This window comes from Euleptes europaea, chromosome 19 (genome assembly GCF_029931775.1).
Source record: "Euleptes europaea isolate rEulEur1 chromosome 19, rEulEur1.hap1, whole genome shotgun sequence".
Lineage (NCBI taxonomy): Eukaryota > Metazoa > Chordata > Lepidosauria > Squamata > Sphaerodactylidae > Euleptes > Euleptes europaea.
This window is the reverse complement of record NC_079330.1, coordinates 6,342,206-6,359,162: the sequence shown is the minus strand read 5'-3', so window position 1 is coordinate 6,359,162 and position 16,957 is coordinate 6,342,206. Positions and strand designations below refer to the sequence as shown.

Sequence of the window (16,957 nt, the reverse complement as noted above, 5' to 3'; positions counted from 1 at the left end):
CGCCCCCCCCCCCAGGGACCCGGGATCCCCCCTCTCTCTGCGCCCCCGGCCCAGCGTCCGCCTCCTTCCCCCTTTCCCCAGATCTCCAACGCCTTGGGGGATCGCAACGCCTTGGGGGATCGCGCCCTCCCCCCCGAGGGACCCGGGATCCCCTCCCTCTCTGCGCTCCCCCAGCCCAGCGTCCGCCTCTTTCCCCCTTTCCCCGGATCTCCAACGCCTTGGGGGATCGCGCCGGCCCTCCCCCGAGGGACCCGCGATCCTCTCTGCGCCCCCCAGCCCAGCGTCCGCCTCCCCCCCTTCCCGGATCTCCAACGCCTTGGGGGATCGTGGCTCCCCCCCAGCGCAAGCCGGATCCCCCTGCATCCCTGCGGCTCCTTTCCCCTCCCGACCCTCTGCGGGCTTCCCGGCGCCGGGAAGGGGCTGGTCTCCCCGGAGCATCTCCGGAGCAGGCCAGGTGTGGGGTTTTTAAAACGCACCCCGAAGGTGTGGGGTTGTTTTTTTTTAATGCAAAGAGCCCCCCCTCCCAATCGGCCTCCTTGCAAACGCAGGTGTGTGTATATGCGTGGGGTGGGGGGTGTCTGGGGGGGAGGGACGTTCGAGCTGGACGCTCGTCGGAACGGCGGCGTGCCCGTGTCTCTCTCCCTCTCCTGCACCGTCGTTTGCACGCCTGCAATCCTGCAAGGAGTTGAGGCAGGCTCCATCGCGGCAGGCGGGTCCAACCCATTCCCAAAGCTGGCTCCGTCTGTCTCTCGGTCTGCCTGCTTGTCTGGCTCTCGGCGCTTCACAAAGGGATGGATTGGGGGGCTGGAAGAGAGGCGAAGGTTTGGGGGGGAGGAAGAGAGAAGCATGCATGCGCCGATGCTCCTTCGAGAATCTGGTTAGGGATCCTTGTAAGATGAGCAAGCAGGGAGAGAAGAGAGGGCAAGGGAAGCAGAAAAGACAGACCAGCTCCATTCTTTGCAAAGGCTGGAGGAAGGGAGGTGGCGGTGGGGGGGGGGGAGAGGGATCTGGGAAGAAGGCAGTGCGCTGTGCATTACACATGGCTCTCTGGAGAGGTGGCGGTTGGAAGGGGCGAGGGGCCCAGCCTCATGAGATCTGGCGGCTTAGGTGGCCCTTGGAATGGCCATCCCAGTGCTTCTGGCCTTCTGGGGGTGGGGTCGCCTGCCAGCGGTGTGGGGTGGGCCTCTGGCTGGGTTGGGAGGGGGCCGGCGGCTTTTGTCTAGCCCTCTGGTCGCCCAGACCCGGCGATGTACAAAGGGGGGGGAGGCGCACGGCGCATATGCACACACGCACACATTCGCACCCGTCACTCCGGAGAGGTCTCAGCTGCCTGGATAAAGAATCAGGGAAGATGGGTGGCATTGGAAATGGTTTCGATGATGGGCATGGAGCCTTCGGAGAGGCCCTGAAGAGCGGGCTGGAGAAGAAAAGGCTGGGGGGGGGAGTTTTTCCTGTGCCAAACCCCCCTCCCCATGGAAAAAAAATCCAAATGACTTAAGAGCAGAGAAAGACAGACAGACAGACAGACAGAGAGAGAGAGAGAGATCACCAGAGGTCTTTTTTGGACACATCCAAGGTCATGGCTGGCGGTGTGCAAATGGATGTCGGGGGCAGGAATAGACAGCACAGCTCTCTTCCCCCCCCACCCCGGATTTTATGGCTATAACTGTATCCTGATGGCCGCTGTCCAGATATTTATAAATGACACGTCTGAACGGGAGGGGGGGGACACACGTCCCCTTGCTTCCCCCTGATTTACTGGAAGCGCACAGTTGCTCCCCTGTGTCGATTACTTGATTACTTAGCTCCGGAGACTGAGAGGGAGAGGGAGGGGGGAAAGTACGCATGGGCGTTTGCGTGCCTGTTGGATTGTGCCTGAGTTGGAGATTTGTGTCTACACACACACACACACACACACACACACACACCCCAAGTCTGATAGGGGCCTTGGCTCAGTGGCAGGGCGCCTGCCTTGAGTACGAAAGGTGCCAAGTTCGCTCTCCAGTTAAAGTCCTTCAGCTGTTGGGAAAAGACCTTTGCCTAGCCAAGAGGGGCTGCCAGGAGCTATAAATGGTTTTGAGCAAGAGGGGTTCCATAATAATAACATGTTACCTTAAAAAAAAAAACATCCTGTAATCGTTGCAATAGTCCTATAAGGTAGGCCAGTATTATTACAGGCCCATATGGAATATTGAGGAGAGAGAGGGCTTGACTCCGCATGGGAGAGAAGGGCTTGGCAAGCCCCTCTGCAGGTGTGCTTGGAAGTAAGGTCTTACTCCCTAGTAAGCGGCTATAGGTAGTCATTGTGAACTCATGGCAGAGTTACAACTGAAAACCTCCCGGTGCAGAATTCATTTATTTGCCACTATACTAAATTACAGTATCAAGTGGGTTTACCTCCCACGGGTGAGCTTAACATCTGCCACACGCAACAGTCCTGCAGAGTTGAAAAATGGTTTAAAGTGCAGAGGTCTCACCTGGCCAGTACCTGGATTGAGAGACGAGATCTGTCAATCCCTTTGAGCAAAGGGATAGAAAAGCAGAGTGGATGAATGGAAAAGTCACATCATTTCCGTTTCTGTCGCGGAGCGACATATGGTGGGCGCAACTGCTGTCCTGGGTTCGAGCGCTTAAAATGCCAGATGATCCGGGGCTGTTATCGTTTTCACGGTTACATTGAATTGGTAGGTCGATCGACCCGTGGATTTGTTGTGGGGTGCCAGTGTTATTTGGCGAGGGCCAATTTAATCTGTAGCAACCCGTGATGCTGCTATTTTGGTTCCGGTGTGTTACTGTAGCCTCATAAAAGAGGATCTTTTCTTCCAAGGACGATGTCTTTCACTTATTGAAGCGTTATGGTGTTTTGCGTCTTCGGTATCTCAAAGAGACATTTATACAAAGTTTGGGTAAAAAACATCAAAGAGGCCAGTTTAATCAGACCAAAATTCCTTCTAAACTGGGATCCTGTGTCCCTCATTGACTGACCCAAGGGCCGCAGAAGCACCGAGGCCAAAGCTTCTGCTAGTTATTGCCTCCCAGTATTCTAAGGTACACTGCTTCTGAACATGGAGGTTCTGTTTAGCTCTCACAGCTACTAACCAGTGATGGGACTGTCCTCCATGAATGTGTCCAGCCTCCTAGTAAAGCCGTTTGAGCCAGTGACCGTTGGCAGTATCCAGTGGCAGTGAATTTTGTTGCTTAGCTGTACTTCGTGGTAGTATGCAAAGCAATTTCGAGTTACAGCAAATGGTCAGCGGGTGATTAATCAGCTGAAGTTGCGAGCTGACGCATGCTTACTTGGGAGTAAGTCTGAATGAACTTAATTCTGTAAACCAGATGGTCTGTTTACATCATTGATACCTTGTCTTCGTAATCTGTCATTTGGGCTAGAGAGCAGAAACAATGGAAGGTGAAAGATAGAAGGTCTGTGTTTGGTGTAAATCTTGGTATAATGGAAGAATGGGAGGGGCTGTGGCTTAGTGGTAGAGCATCTACTTGGCATGCAGAAGGTCCCAGGTTCAATCCCTGGCATCTCTAGTTAAAAGGACTAGGCAAGAAGGTGATGTGAAAGACCTCTGCCTGAGACCCTGGAGAGCTGCTGCCCGTCTGAGTAGACAAGACTGACTTTGATGGACAAAGGGTCTGATTCAGTATAAGGCAGCTTCATGTGTTCATGGCTTTGCTTATGTTCTGGGGACGGGCTGTGGCTCAGTGGTAGAGCATCTGCTTGGCATGCAGAAGGTCCCAGGTTCAATCCCCGGCATCTCTGGTTAAAGGGACCAGGCAAGTAGGTGGTGCGAAAGACCTCCACCTGAAACCCTGGAGAGCCGCTGCTGGTCTGAGTAGACAATACTGACTTTGATGGACCGAGGTTCTGATTCAGTAGAAGGCAGCTTCATGTGTTCAATGGACATTGCAGGGAGGACTCAGTTAAGCCCTAAGGTGTATTTACAGATACCATGGACTACTGAAGAGACAAATAAGTGGGTTCTAGGTCAAATCAAGCCTGGACTCTCCCTACAAGTTAAAATGACTAAACTGAGACTATCACGGTTTGCCCACGTCATGAGAAAATAAGACTCGCTGGAGAAGACAATAATGCTAGGAAAAGTTTAAAGCTGCAGGAAAAGAGGAAGTCCCGATGTGAGATGGATTGACTCCACACGTTTGCGAGACTTGAGCGAGGCTGTTAACGATAGGACATTTTGGAGGTCAGTAATTCATACAGCAGTTGCCATAAGTCAGAAATGACTTGATGATACGTAACACACACATAAGAAAGGGATTGACAGAATAAGTTCTGGTTTATAATGGAACAAAAATAAGTCTTGTGCAGTCAGCGGGTTGTTTTCTTGGGGCACTGCACAGGTCCTTGGTAGAACATGCCAGCAAGGGGAATATACTCCAGGGTTCATCAGGTGTTTGCCTCAGAACCTACACAAAGTGTCAATCCCCGCGTAACACCTGAAGAATTGAGTTTGAGCCCTCGAACACTGATATTGGGGGGGGGGGAACATTGCTAGTCTTTACAAGTGCCACAAAAATGTTAGTTATAGTTCAGCGAGGTCTCGGGCCCGAACCACGTCTTAAAAAGGTTTTGATAACCTCACGGTGGACAGGCCCGTCGGCAGGTGTTGGCCCTGATAACTGAGAATGGAACCTCCATGCTCTGAGGCAGTCTACCTCTGAACGCCAACCTTCCAAGCAGCACGCCAGCGTGGCACAGAGTGGAGCCCCTTTTAAAACCTGACGGGCTTGAGATGTGAAGTTCTTTCGCGACACTTAAACCGAAAGAATCGGAGGAGAGCGACGGCAGGCCCACCCTCCACCCACTTTGCGCCGGCCGTTCCCCTCCTTCAAAAAGCTGCTTACATGAACCTCACGGGGTGTGTGTGTGTGTATTGATGATGGTGTTTCGCTCCTGTCACTGTGCCAGTAAATGCTTTCGTGGCACTGTGCCACAACGGTGACTTCACAGGCCAGATGTTTCACTCCATGGGGGTGTGAGCCTTTACGGCGTGACATCAGGATGGCTCCTATAGGTTTATTTGTTGGCGTAGAGGTCCGGAGTGAATACGGGCTTGGAGCCAAGACCCTTTGCTTGCCAGAAGATGCCCTGTCTCCTTTAAAACAAGAAATAATATATAACCCAGAAACTCCAGGAGCTCTGGGGCTTTCGATAATAATAACAAGAGTTGGTTTTTATATGCCGACTTTCTCTACCACTTAAGGGAGACTCAAACCGGCTTCCAATCGCCTTCCCCTCCCCACAGCAGACCCCCTGTGAGGTAGGTGGGGCTGAGAGAGCTCTAAGAGAACTGTGACTTGCCCAAGGTCATCCAGCTGGCTTCGTGTGTAGGAGTGGGGAAACAAATCCAGTACATCAGATTAGCTTCTGCCGCTCATGTGGGGAATCAAACCCGGTTCTCCAGATCAGAGTCCACCGCTCCAAACCACCGCTTTTAACCACTACGCCACGCTGGTTCTCAATAAATCCTCTTGTGCTTTCTGGTGGTGGAAACGGCCTCTCAGGGTTTGACCGAACGTCTTGTGGTCCATCTCATCCAGCATCCCGTTTCCAAAAGTGGCCAGCCAGATGTCCCCAGAGGGCCTGGCGACGGGGCACCTAAGTCAAATGCTCCCCGTTTCTGCCCCCCCAGCAACTGGTATTCTGAGGTATGCTGCCTCTGAATATGGAGGTTCCACTTAGCCATCGTCAAACCGGACTCCAATGTGGCTACTTGGAGGTATTGCGAAACGCACTCTGCACGTGCTCAGAGGCACTCTCTCCTTTGTGGTTGCATCGTACAGCCCGAGGCCTTGGAAACGCGTTCAGGGTTGAATCCCTTGCTGAGTAAAACGCTCTGCGGCTTTGTGGAGGCTCAGCATATTTTGCAAGGTGAGACACACTGTGATAACTCTTGGAATAAAAGGACACGTGTCACCTGGTGCCGCATCAGCCGTTCAGGCCAAGATTGTATCCTGGTGTATCCGCGTTGGGTCTTAACATTTGGCCCGTGGAAACAAACCAGCTTTGATTTCCCCCCTCTTCCCTTTTACCTTTAAGTTGTACGATGACATGCAGCAGTAATTTCCGAACTGTATGTCAAGAGCAGTTAATTATATTAAAAAGCCTTCGGTGAGCTCAAAACAACCATCTTCATAGGAGGCTGCTTGCAGCATCTCTGCGTGATGAACTGCTACGGCCTTCCCCTTCTTTCTTCTGCTAAAGGGGTTCATTGAACACATGAACACGTGAAGCTGCCTTCTACTGAACCAGACCCTCGGTCCATCAAAGTCAGTATTGTCTACTCAGACCAGCAGCAGCTCTCCAGGGCCTCGGGCAGAGAAAGGTCTTTCACATCACCTTGCCTGGTCCCTTTTAAATGGAGATGCTGGGGGTTCAACCTGGGATTTTCTGCATGCCAAGCAGATGCTCTACCACTGAGCCATGGCTCCTTTCTTCATTCTACTACATCCCTGCACTGGGTGCCTAGCTCATGTAATCACTGCTAAGGCAATATATAGGAGAATTAGCTGCTCTTGGAGGAGGACACCTGCTGCATCTCTGCATGAGTCAGTGCTCTGGCTGTGCCTCCTCTCCAAAAAGCTTCTAGTGGGAGCAGGCAATTGTGTCTCTGCATCGGGCGCCATTCAATAATTTAGTCATGTCCAACACAAAAATGCAGTGGAACCACACACCCTCAGAAGAGGCTGTCCATTGCATCTCTGCATGATTTTTGCCTCCTTTCCAAAAAGCCTCTAATGGGGGTGGGTATTTCTACCCTGTTGCTGCACCAGGCCTGACCAGATTGTTCACTCCTGCCTAGTGGAAAGATGGCGGTAGAACTACCTGCCCACGAAGGAAGCTGACTTCTGCATCTCTGCGTGAATGATTGCTCTCGTCCAGTTTCTTTCCAGTCCGCCGGTGGGGGTTTGTTCATTCGTGTCTCTGCACTGGGTGGGATAGCTGAAGGATGCTCACGCAGATTCCAGAGGGAGAGGCGCCTTTCCATATTTCGACAGACGTTTCCATACGTCTGCCAAAAGAAAACAAAACGTGCTTGAAGAATTAATGAGCAAATGAAGACAGGAATGTAGAGACACCCCCCTACCCTCCTGCAATCTGTCATCGACATATATTCAGGGCGGAGGCTGGGGAGGAAGTCTGTTTCCTCCTTTCTTCAATGTCACCAGGGCGCGTCCCTTGGAATATTTTCCCCATGTTGGGATTTCTAGGGTGACCCTGCTGAGCTCGTATTACCTTTGCAAATGTGACCTCCTTGAGATTTCGGCTCAATAGGGCCTGCGAGCGGGTCGCTCACAGCAGAATATCCGTAGCTGAAGAAGGTCAACTCATAAGAACATAAGAAAAGCCATGCTGGATCTGTCCAAGGCCCATCAAGTCCAGCAGTCTGTTCACACAGTGGCCAACCAGGTGCCTCTAGGAAGCCCCCAAACAAGACGACTGCAGCACCATTGACCTGCCTGTGTTCCACAGCACCTAATATAATAGGCATGCTCCTCTGATCCTGGAGAAAATAGGGATGCATCATGACTAGTATTCATTTTGACTAGTAGCCATGGATACCCCTCTCTTCCATGAACATGTCCACTCCCCTCTTCAAGCCTTCAAATTTGGCAGCCATCGCCACATCCTGGGGCAGGGAGTTCCCCAATTTAACTAGGCGTTGTGTGAAGAAATACTTCCTTTTGTCTGTTTTGAATCTCTCCCCCTCCAGCTTCAGCAGATGACCCTGCATTCTGGTATTATGAGAGAGGGAGAAAAGCTTCTCCCTGTCCACTGTCTCCAAACCATGCATCATTTTATAGACCTCTAGCATGTCATGCAGAGGAGCAGCAGGCTGCTTCCTGCTCAGATGGTTGCACGTGGAATCGGAGAGGGTGGGCGTTTTTGAAGGGGCAATTTTGACTCCTTGATACTCTAGAAGGAATCTTTTAAAAACGTGAAGCCTGGAAGCTCCGATCCTTGATGGATGGCCCTTGTTCCTCTGACGCTCACCTTGCAGGGGCTTGTCTAATTGGTGCCCAGGTATACAAAGCCAGGTAATTACCTTGAAAGACCTGTTTGGAGTGAATTTTTTGCACTTGGGCTCCACGATGCGCTCATTCGATCGGCATGCAGATGATGTTTTGCTGTCCGGCCGCTTGTCAGTCCCTGAAAGGGACTGCTGACTCTTCGGGAAACCTGAAATAGGAAAGCAAAAATCCCCACATACCTTCCAGTGCCCTCTATTGAACAGGGATGGATTTGCTGAAGGGTGGGTGTGGGGGGTCTCTGTCACTGGGCAATTGTTGCCCCGATTTGCATTTGGAAGGTCTGTTCAAAATCTTGTTCGTGCACATTGCTGAGGCAGTGAGCTAAGGGAAAGACCTCTGCCTGACATCCTGGAGAGCTGCTGCCGGTCTGAGTAGACAATACTGGCTTTGATGAACCAGGGGTCTGATTCAGTATAAAGCAACTTCATGTTTAGGGGATGGGGTTGTGGCTTGGTGCGAGAGCATCTGCTTGGTATGCAGAAGGTCCCCAGTTCAATCCCTGGCATATCCAGTCAAAAGGACCAGGCAGGAGGTAATGTGAAAGACCCCTGCCTGAGACCCTGGAGAGCCTCTGAGTAGACATACTGACCTTGATGGACCAAGGATCTGATTCAGTATAAGGGAACTGGATTTGTTTCCCCACTCCTACACACGAAGCCAACTGGGTGACCTTGGGCTAGTCACACTCTCAGCCCCACCTACCTGACAGATGTCTGTTATGAGGGGTGGAAAAGGGAGCGTGATTGTAAGCCGGTCTAATTCTTCCTTAAATGGAAGAGAAAGTCGGCATATAAAAACCAACTCTTCTTCTTCTTCTTCGATGGACCAAGGGTCTGGTTCAGTAGAAGTTGGCTTCGTGTGAATGGATGCAGTTACCAGATCTCAAGTTTTGACCTCAAAAAAGTCTTGGCATATAGGAAATTAGCATGTCAGGGGGAGATGAGGCTAAAAGCCTGATAGACCACTTTTTTCGGGGGAGGGGGGATCAGGCAACACATGAGTCACATGAGCCCTTCCTAATACCCTAAAGTGGTTCAGATTGACCACTGCAGTGAGAATCAAGTCCTCTGAAGAGGGCTGAAACATGGGGAAAGTTTCTACCATTCATGACTGCAGATAGAGGAGGTAGTTGTGAATTTCCTGCATTGTGCAGAGGGTTGAACTAGATGACCCTGGTGGTCCCTTCCAACTCTATGATTCTATATAATTGTGAAAACATGGGTCTCCAGAAATGTAATGTGATGATTTAGCACCGCGCATGACACGAAACTAGCAGTTCCCGTTTGCATTTTCCCCTCTCTCAGGCCCATCACTGAATCAACCCCAGTAAAAGAATTTTAAGAAGAAGAGTTGGTTTTTATATGCCAACTTTCTCTACCACTTTAGGGAGACTCAAACCGGCTTTCAGTCACCTTCCCTTCCCCTCCCCACAATAGACACCCTGTGAGGTAGGTGGGGCTGAGAGAGTGTGACTTGCCCAAGGTCACCCAGCTGGCTTCGTATGTAGGAGTGGGGAAACAAATCCAGTTCACCCGATCAGCCTCCGCTCGTGTGGCGGAGCGGGGAATCAAACCCGCTTCTCCAGATCAGACTCCACCACTCCAAACCTTCGCTCTTAACCACTACACCACCCATTACCCTCTCTCCATGGGTCGCATTGCTTCTGTTCATCCCAAGCCAGGTTCCCCTATAAAAAGAGAAAATTAGCCGGGGCTCCTCGGCGGAAGCCATTTCTCCATACGCAGGGCAGCTCGCTTCTCCAAGCGTTGTGACGCACCTAATTGTGACAGGCGCACCCCAGGAGCCTTCTGTGATGGAGAGTGTTAAACTGCTCGGCGGGTCTGTGTGTCAGCTGAATTATGCGCCCAACGGATCACCTGGAGACTCTCAAGATGCTCATGCCACTGTTCCCGCATGGGGGCCGTGACGAGTGACTTCCCTATGAGAAAAGGCTGAAGGGCGAGGGAGCTGTTTTTAAACGAAAGGGGTGACAAAGGTTGAGGAGGCGCGAAAGACGTTGACGGAATTAGGAATGGAGGCGGGGGTGGGAGAGAGAGATTTTGCTCCCTCTCTTATAACACCAGAGCTCAGGATTGCCCAGAGTACAGCAGGCAAAAGGGAGTTCTGTTCCAGTGTGGTGTAGTGGTTAAGAGCGGTGGACTCTCATCTGGAGAACTGGGTTGGTTTCCCCACTCCTCTCCATGAAGCCTGGTGGGTGACCTCGGGCTAGTCACAGCTCTCTTAGAGCTCCCTCAGCCCCACCTACCTCACAGGGTCTCTGTTGTGGGGAGGGGAAGAGAAAGTGATTGTGAGCCGGAGGGGCTGTGGCTCAGTGGTAGAGCCTCTGCTTGGCATGCAGAAGGTCCCAGGTTCAATCCCCAGCATCTCTAGTTAAAGAGACTAAGCAAGTAGGTGACGTGAAAGACCTTTCTCTGCCTGAGACCTTGGAGAGCCGCTGCTGGTATGAGTAGAAAATACTGACCTTGATGGACCAAGGGTCTGATTCAGTAGAAGGCAGCTTCATGTGTTCATGTGATTCTTCCTTAAGTTGTAGAGAAAGTTGGCCTATAAAAACCAACTCTTCTTCTCCAGAACCAACGGGTTGAAATTAAATCAAAAGAGTTTCCATCTAGACATTAGGAAAGATTTTCTAACAGTTAGAGCAGTTCCTCGGTGGAACAGGCTTCCTTGGGAGGTGGTGAGCTCTCCTTCCCTGGAGTTTTTTAAGCAGAGGCTAGATGGCCATTTGTCAGCAATGCTGATTCTATGACCTTAGGCAGATCATGAGAGGGAGGGCATCTTGGACATCTTCTGGGCATGGAGGGGTCACTGGGGGTGTTGGGGGGGGGAGGTAGTTGTGAATTTCCTGCATTGTGCAGGGGGTTGGACTGAGTGACCCTGGTGGTCCCTTCCAACTATGATTCTTCTCCTTCTTCTGAAAAGGGATGAAGCAAATTCACCATGGCGATTAACCACGAAGGCAGACTGGAACCTCCATGTTCCAGGGCTCCACCCTCTGATCTCTCAGGCACCGCCCCTTAGCTCCCAGGCCCCACCCACTGCACATTGGGGTCTAAGCTTCAGGAGACTTGACGGCACTTAACACACACACAGGATTATCAATCTTCAAGTGGGGCCTGGGGACCGCCTGGAATTACAGCTGATCTCCAGACAACCGAGATCATTTCTCCTGGAGCCAGTGGCTACTTTGAAGGGTGGACTCTATAGTATTCTACCCAACAGAGGTCCTTCCCCTCCCCAAATCCTGCCCTAATTTAGCTCCAAATCTCCAGGGATTTCCAAACCCACAGTTGGCAACCCTAGGGCAGTAACTGACCCAGGAGAAGAAGCAGAAAGCAAAGATTCCCCCTGCTGAATCGGGACAGCCGGAGCATCTGTTTTGTATGGGAATGGGGCAGTTGTATCGCCGCTTGCTGCCCCATCTCGCTTGGCCTGAAGGAGTCCTGCCGTTTCGTGTCCATTACTGCCGGCAAGCTTCTACCTCATGGGTGGGGAACGTCAGGCCCGGGGGCCGTTTAAGGCCCACAAAATCATTTGGTCCGGCCCTTTGTGGGTCCTGGCAGATCTCTAGCTCAGAAGGAACTAAGACTGGTGATCCGCCCCCTCCCGTGGACAGGAATAGCTTATATTCAAGGCGGATGTGAGTTTGTTTTGCCAAGAAAAGGAACCTTTTCCCCCCCTTGCAGAAGAGTTGTTAGCTATGGAGCTGCTAGGACTGCCCAAGAAACTCTGTTAACCCTTTCCCATCCGACCCATGGAGAAACGTATTCCCTCTGTACTACAAGAGAGCAGGGGGCGGAAGTAGTGACAATGGAGGGGTTAAAGGGGGCAGGGCCAGAATGCGCGTGTGTGTGTGTGTGGGGTGAGTTCTTAGCCAGTGTGTCCTCATTTCACCCCTACAGGCAGAGGTAGCAGGAGCCAACTGTAGAATCCAGCCCCGACCATGAGAAGCAGGAGCAACTTCGGCGTGTGGCTGGACGGCTACGCCCGGCTGGTGCAACAGACCATCCTGTGCCACCAGGTGGGCCAGTGCGCCCAAGTTGGATGCCTGCCTGCCTGCTTGCCCACCGGGGGTGGGGGTCATCTGGGGCAGCTGCCTGCTTGGGGCTTGGTCGGCTAATTTTTAAGTTGAAAATTTTGTATGGCCTGCGAATGATGTTATAAATATCCAAATGGCCCTTGGCGGAAAAAAGGTTCCCCGCCCCTCTTCTACCTGGACAGCTGGTAACATGTTCTTGGATAATTGTATTCTTTTCCCCGAGTAGCCAGGTGCACCCTCTTCGCCTTCCAAACTGTGCTGTGCTGGTTAGGGCAGAACAAATCGATGCCTGTAGACAGGGGAGAAGAGCCTTCAGCAATGCATAATAGCGATGCGGGGCGGGGTGCGTGCGTGTATCCGTACAGATCCTCCGAGTGAAGAAAGCGTGTTCTGGGATACGCAAGAGTTGTCCCGGTTTTCCTCTGGGAAATGATAGACGGAAGAGACCTGCTAAGCCACAGGCAACTATTCTAATACCCAGGCTAGATTACTGTTATCCATGGGTCTTCCCCTGAAGACTGTTCAGAAACTGGTTCAGAATAGAGTGATTCGATTGGAACGCCCAGATGTGAGCATATTGTGCCAGTATGTTAAAGAACTACCCATTTATTTCTGGGCACAGTTCAAGGTGATGACTTTTAGGCCTCCTGAATTTCTAATCCCCACTGTCTTGATTCGAATTGGGCAACAAAGATGGTGAGGGGTCTGGAGGAAAAGTTGAAGGAGCTGGGTATGTTTAGCCTGAAGAGGAGAAGACTGAGAGGGAATATGATAACCATCTTCAAGTACTTGAAGGGCTGTCATATAGAGGAGGGTGCTGAGTTGTTTTCTGTTGCCCCAGAAGGTCGGACCAGAACCAACGGGTCGAAATTAAATCAGAAGAGTTTCCGTCTAGACATTAGGAAGAATTTTCTAACAATTAGAGCGGTTCCTCAGTGGAACAGGCTTCCTCGGGAGGTGGTAAGCTCTCCTTCCCTGGAGGTTTTTAAGAAGAGGTTAGATGGCCATCTGTCAGCAATGCAGATTCTGTGACCTTAAGCAGATGATGAGAGGGAGGGCATGTTGGCCATCTTCTGGGCATGGAGTAGGGGTCACTGGGGGTGTGGGGGGGAGGAAGTTGTAAATTTCCTGCCTTGTGCAGGGGGTTGGACTAGATGACCCTGGTGGTCCCTTCCAACTCTACGATTCTATGAATAACCAACCCTATTCCCGTTCGGCTTCTGATTTATGAAAGTCAAACTCGCGATTCATGCCCTTTTCTGTTTCTTTCCACAACTAGAAATGAGCAACAATCAATTGGCATTGTACAGTATTTATTCATTTCGATGTTTCTCTCCTGCCTTTCCCTCCCCAGAATGGACTCAAGGTAGCTGACAATCAGGAACATAAAAAGCAGTAATAATTAAAACATTGTGACCCCTTCTAAAAAATATGCACCCCGAAGTAATAATCCCCCAGTAACATCAAAGAGAAAACTGCAACATTACAGAAGCCAAAGGAGACTTTGCATTTGTTCCTGAACATCTGTAAAAAGAAAATCCTTTCACCTCTCCCAATTGCCCATTGCATGAATAGCATGTGTATTATACATATGAATAATACATTGGTTGCATATAAAAACTGCACAGCCTGCGTAGGCGATAAAAGGAACCCTCGCTACCAATAGCAAAATGGGAAGAATAAAATCGCCAGCACAGTTGTTGACTTTTCAATATTTGTGCCCCCTTCCCCCACCAAGACACAAAGTGACCAAAAGATAAATTATTTCTTTACAACTCCAAAATGAAAACCTTCTTGCCATTTGGATTTTATTATTCTCTCTCTCTCTCTTTCGCTTTACAGATTGTTATACAGAAAAGTGGGGTTTACATCTTTTTTAAAAAAAATCAGCCCTGGTGCATTAGAAACATACATGCTCCATGTACTGAGCAATGAAAGAGAAGTCCTCTGGCCATGCACAGAGTGTCCCTTTTCATCGCCATTTCCTCCATCGCTGGAGGGGCCACGTCTCAGTGGTAGAGCATCTGCTTGGCCTGCAGAAGGTCCCAGGTTCAATCCCCGGCATCTCCAGTTAAAGCGACTAGGCAGGTAGGTGATGTGAAAGACCCTCTGCCTGAGACCCTGGAGAGCTGCTGTTGGTCTGAGTAGACAATAATGACTTGGATGGACTAAAGGGCTGACTCAGTATAAGGCAGCTTCATGTGTTCATGTGTGTTCAACGTTCAAACACAGAGCCGCGCCGAATGCAAACAGTTCCGTGGGGCTAAGCCCTGGTCAATCCCAGCTCAAGCACTAAAGCCCTGAAAGAAGGCCTAGGAAGTCAATCGGATGGACTTAAAATCTGGGAGATACCCCCTCGTAAACACCAAGACTGTGAGCGGGGGGGTGTGGGTGTATACAAACACATATCCCCTCTGAAACACCCACCGGCTTCCCAGAACGGATCCGTTTTAATAGCCCGACTGCAAGGAGGCGAAAAGCTAAGCCGTCGAGCAGGGATAACCGAAAATATTTATTAGAAAGGATTAAGGCATGATGTCACGATTCGGGGTGGCGCAGCCGGAGCGGAAATGCTCGCTCGGCTCCTAAATAAGCACACGGTTCGCTCCGTCTAAACAGACTTATGTAATTTTTTGGCGTGCAAGTTAATCCTTTCTCTCTTCCCCGCCCCCAGCAGACGGAGTCTGTTCCATCGTCGTCCCTGGGCCTCGATAATTGCTGTATTATTTATTAGCCAAATCTGTCTCATGCGTGGGAGAAGCCCTGTCGGTGTGGGAGTGCGAGAAACAACCCCCGCCCACCCACCCCTGTTTCGAGGATGCGTAGGAATGTGGTAATCCCTGCTTTGTGTGTGGCTGACATATTGCATTCCTGGTTGTGATACAAAAGGCGACATCTTTTTTTTTTAAACAGCCGAGAAGCAAGGGGCGTGTGTCAGATTGCCCGAGGGCCGGAACAAAACCGTCCTGGCTTGCTCCTGTGTGTTTAACAGTTGCATGGGGCACAGAAATCAACAGGCAAAGCTTTGGGGGGCATAGGGGTAAACGTGATCCCCCCCCTACTGATATCTGTAGATTGAGCGAGACACAGCTGCAGAAGGCAGCTGGTAAGTTGGCCACTCGGTGTGTACCAATTGCCCCTATGTACCAGGGGAAAGAGCAGCAGGAAAAGAGGAAGACCCAACCAGAGATGGATTGACTCAATAAAGGACGCCACAGCCTTCAGTTTGCAAGATCTGAGCAAGGCTGTCAAAGATTGGACATTTTGGAGGACTTTCATTCATAGGGTCGCCATGAGTCGGAAGCGACTTGACTGCACTTAACACACACACACACACACCAGGGAAAATCCCAGCTTTCTTGCCTTTTGCACGGGTAAATCACTGTCCCTATTTTCGCATTCAGGGCATGCCGTGATAATTTTTAAAACTGTGAGTTAATGGTCTGGTCATAGCATGTTTCGAGTCCAGAACACCTAAGAAAAAGAGGAGCTGGTGTTTATATGCCGACCTTCTCTACCTTTTAAGGAGAATCAAACCGTCTTACAATCGCCTTCCCTTCCGCTCCCCACAACGGACACCTTGTGAGGTAGGTGGGGCTGAGAGAGTTCAGAGAGAACTGTGACTAGCCCAAGGTCACCCAACTGGCTTCACGTGTAGGAGTGGGGAAACAAACCTGGTTCTCCAGATCAGAGTCCCCTGCTCATGTGGAGGCGTGGGGCATCAAACCCTTTCCTCCAGATTAGAGTCCTCTGCTCTTAACCCCTACATCATTCTGGCTCTCATAATAAACAGGGCCGCGGATTGATTTCCATGATGCTTCTGCTGGAGAATCTGCCCATGGATATTGCCCACTGTGCGCATGGAAATCATAGAATCATAAAGTTGGAAGGGACCACCAGGGCCATCAAGTCCAACCCCCTGCACAATGCAGGAAATTTACAACTACCTCCCACCCCACACCCCTAGTGACCAGAAGATGGCCAAGATGCCCTCCCTCTCATCATCTGCCTAAGGTCACAGAATCAGCATGGCTGACAGATGGCCATCTAACCTCTTCTTAAAAACCTCCAGGGAAGGAGAGCTCACCACCTCCCGAGGAAGCTTGTTCCACTGAGGAACCGCTCTAACTGTTAGAAAATCTTTCCTAATGTCTAGACGGAAACACTTGATTTAATTTCAACCCATTGGTTCTAGTCCGACCTTCTTGAGCAACAGAAAACAACTCAGCACCCTCCTCTATATGACAGCCCTTCAAGTATTTGAAGCAGATGAGTGTCTTTCCAAGGGACCTCCCACTTATGATCTGGGATCTTCCCTGCCTTGTTGCAGCCATCCCTGAGGAATTTTTCTCACTGCTTTGGACCCGCTCCATGATACAGCCCTTCCTTTGTCCTCCCTGAGAAACTCCAAGTTGGCAGGAAGCACGGATCTTGCCTCTCCATCATGACCTGCCCTGAGGATATATGAAATGGTCTTTTGTAATGGGGGTGGGGTGGGATATGCGAGGAAGAAATCGCCTCCTTTGCCTACCTCTCATCTCAGCTGAGCCTCTGATGGGAAAAGACCATGCCTTCCGCTGATGAGATTATACATAAGAACATAAGAAAGGCCCTGCTGGATCAGACCGAGGCCCATCAAGTCCAGCAGTCTGTTCACACAGTGGCCAACCAGGTGCCTCCACAGGAAGCCCCCAGACAAGACGACTGCAGCAGCATTATCCTGCCTGGGTTCCACAGCACCTAATATAACAGGCATGCTCCTCTGATCCTGCAGAGAATAGGTATGCATCATGACTAGTATTCATTTTGACTAGTAGCCGTGGATACCCCTCTCCT

At 50.8% G+C, this 16,957-nt stretch overlaps 2 protein-coding genes across 2 annotated transcripts in view; both read left to right on the top strand.

Annotated features, from left to right (window-relative positions):
* Positions 1-16,957, top strand: part of ACAP3 (ArfGAP with coiled-coil, ankyrin repeat and PH domains 3) — a 121,004-nt gene that overhangs the window by 300 nt on the left and 103,747 nt on the right. The window lies entirely within an intron of this gene.
* INTS11 (integrator complex subunit 11) overlaps positions 1-16,957 on the top strand; it is a 130,497-nt gene that overhangs the window by 66,795 nt on the left and 46,745 nt on the right. The gene's annotated exons all lie outside the window — the stretch shown is intronic.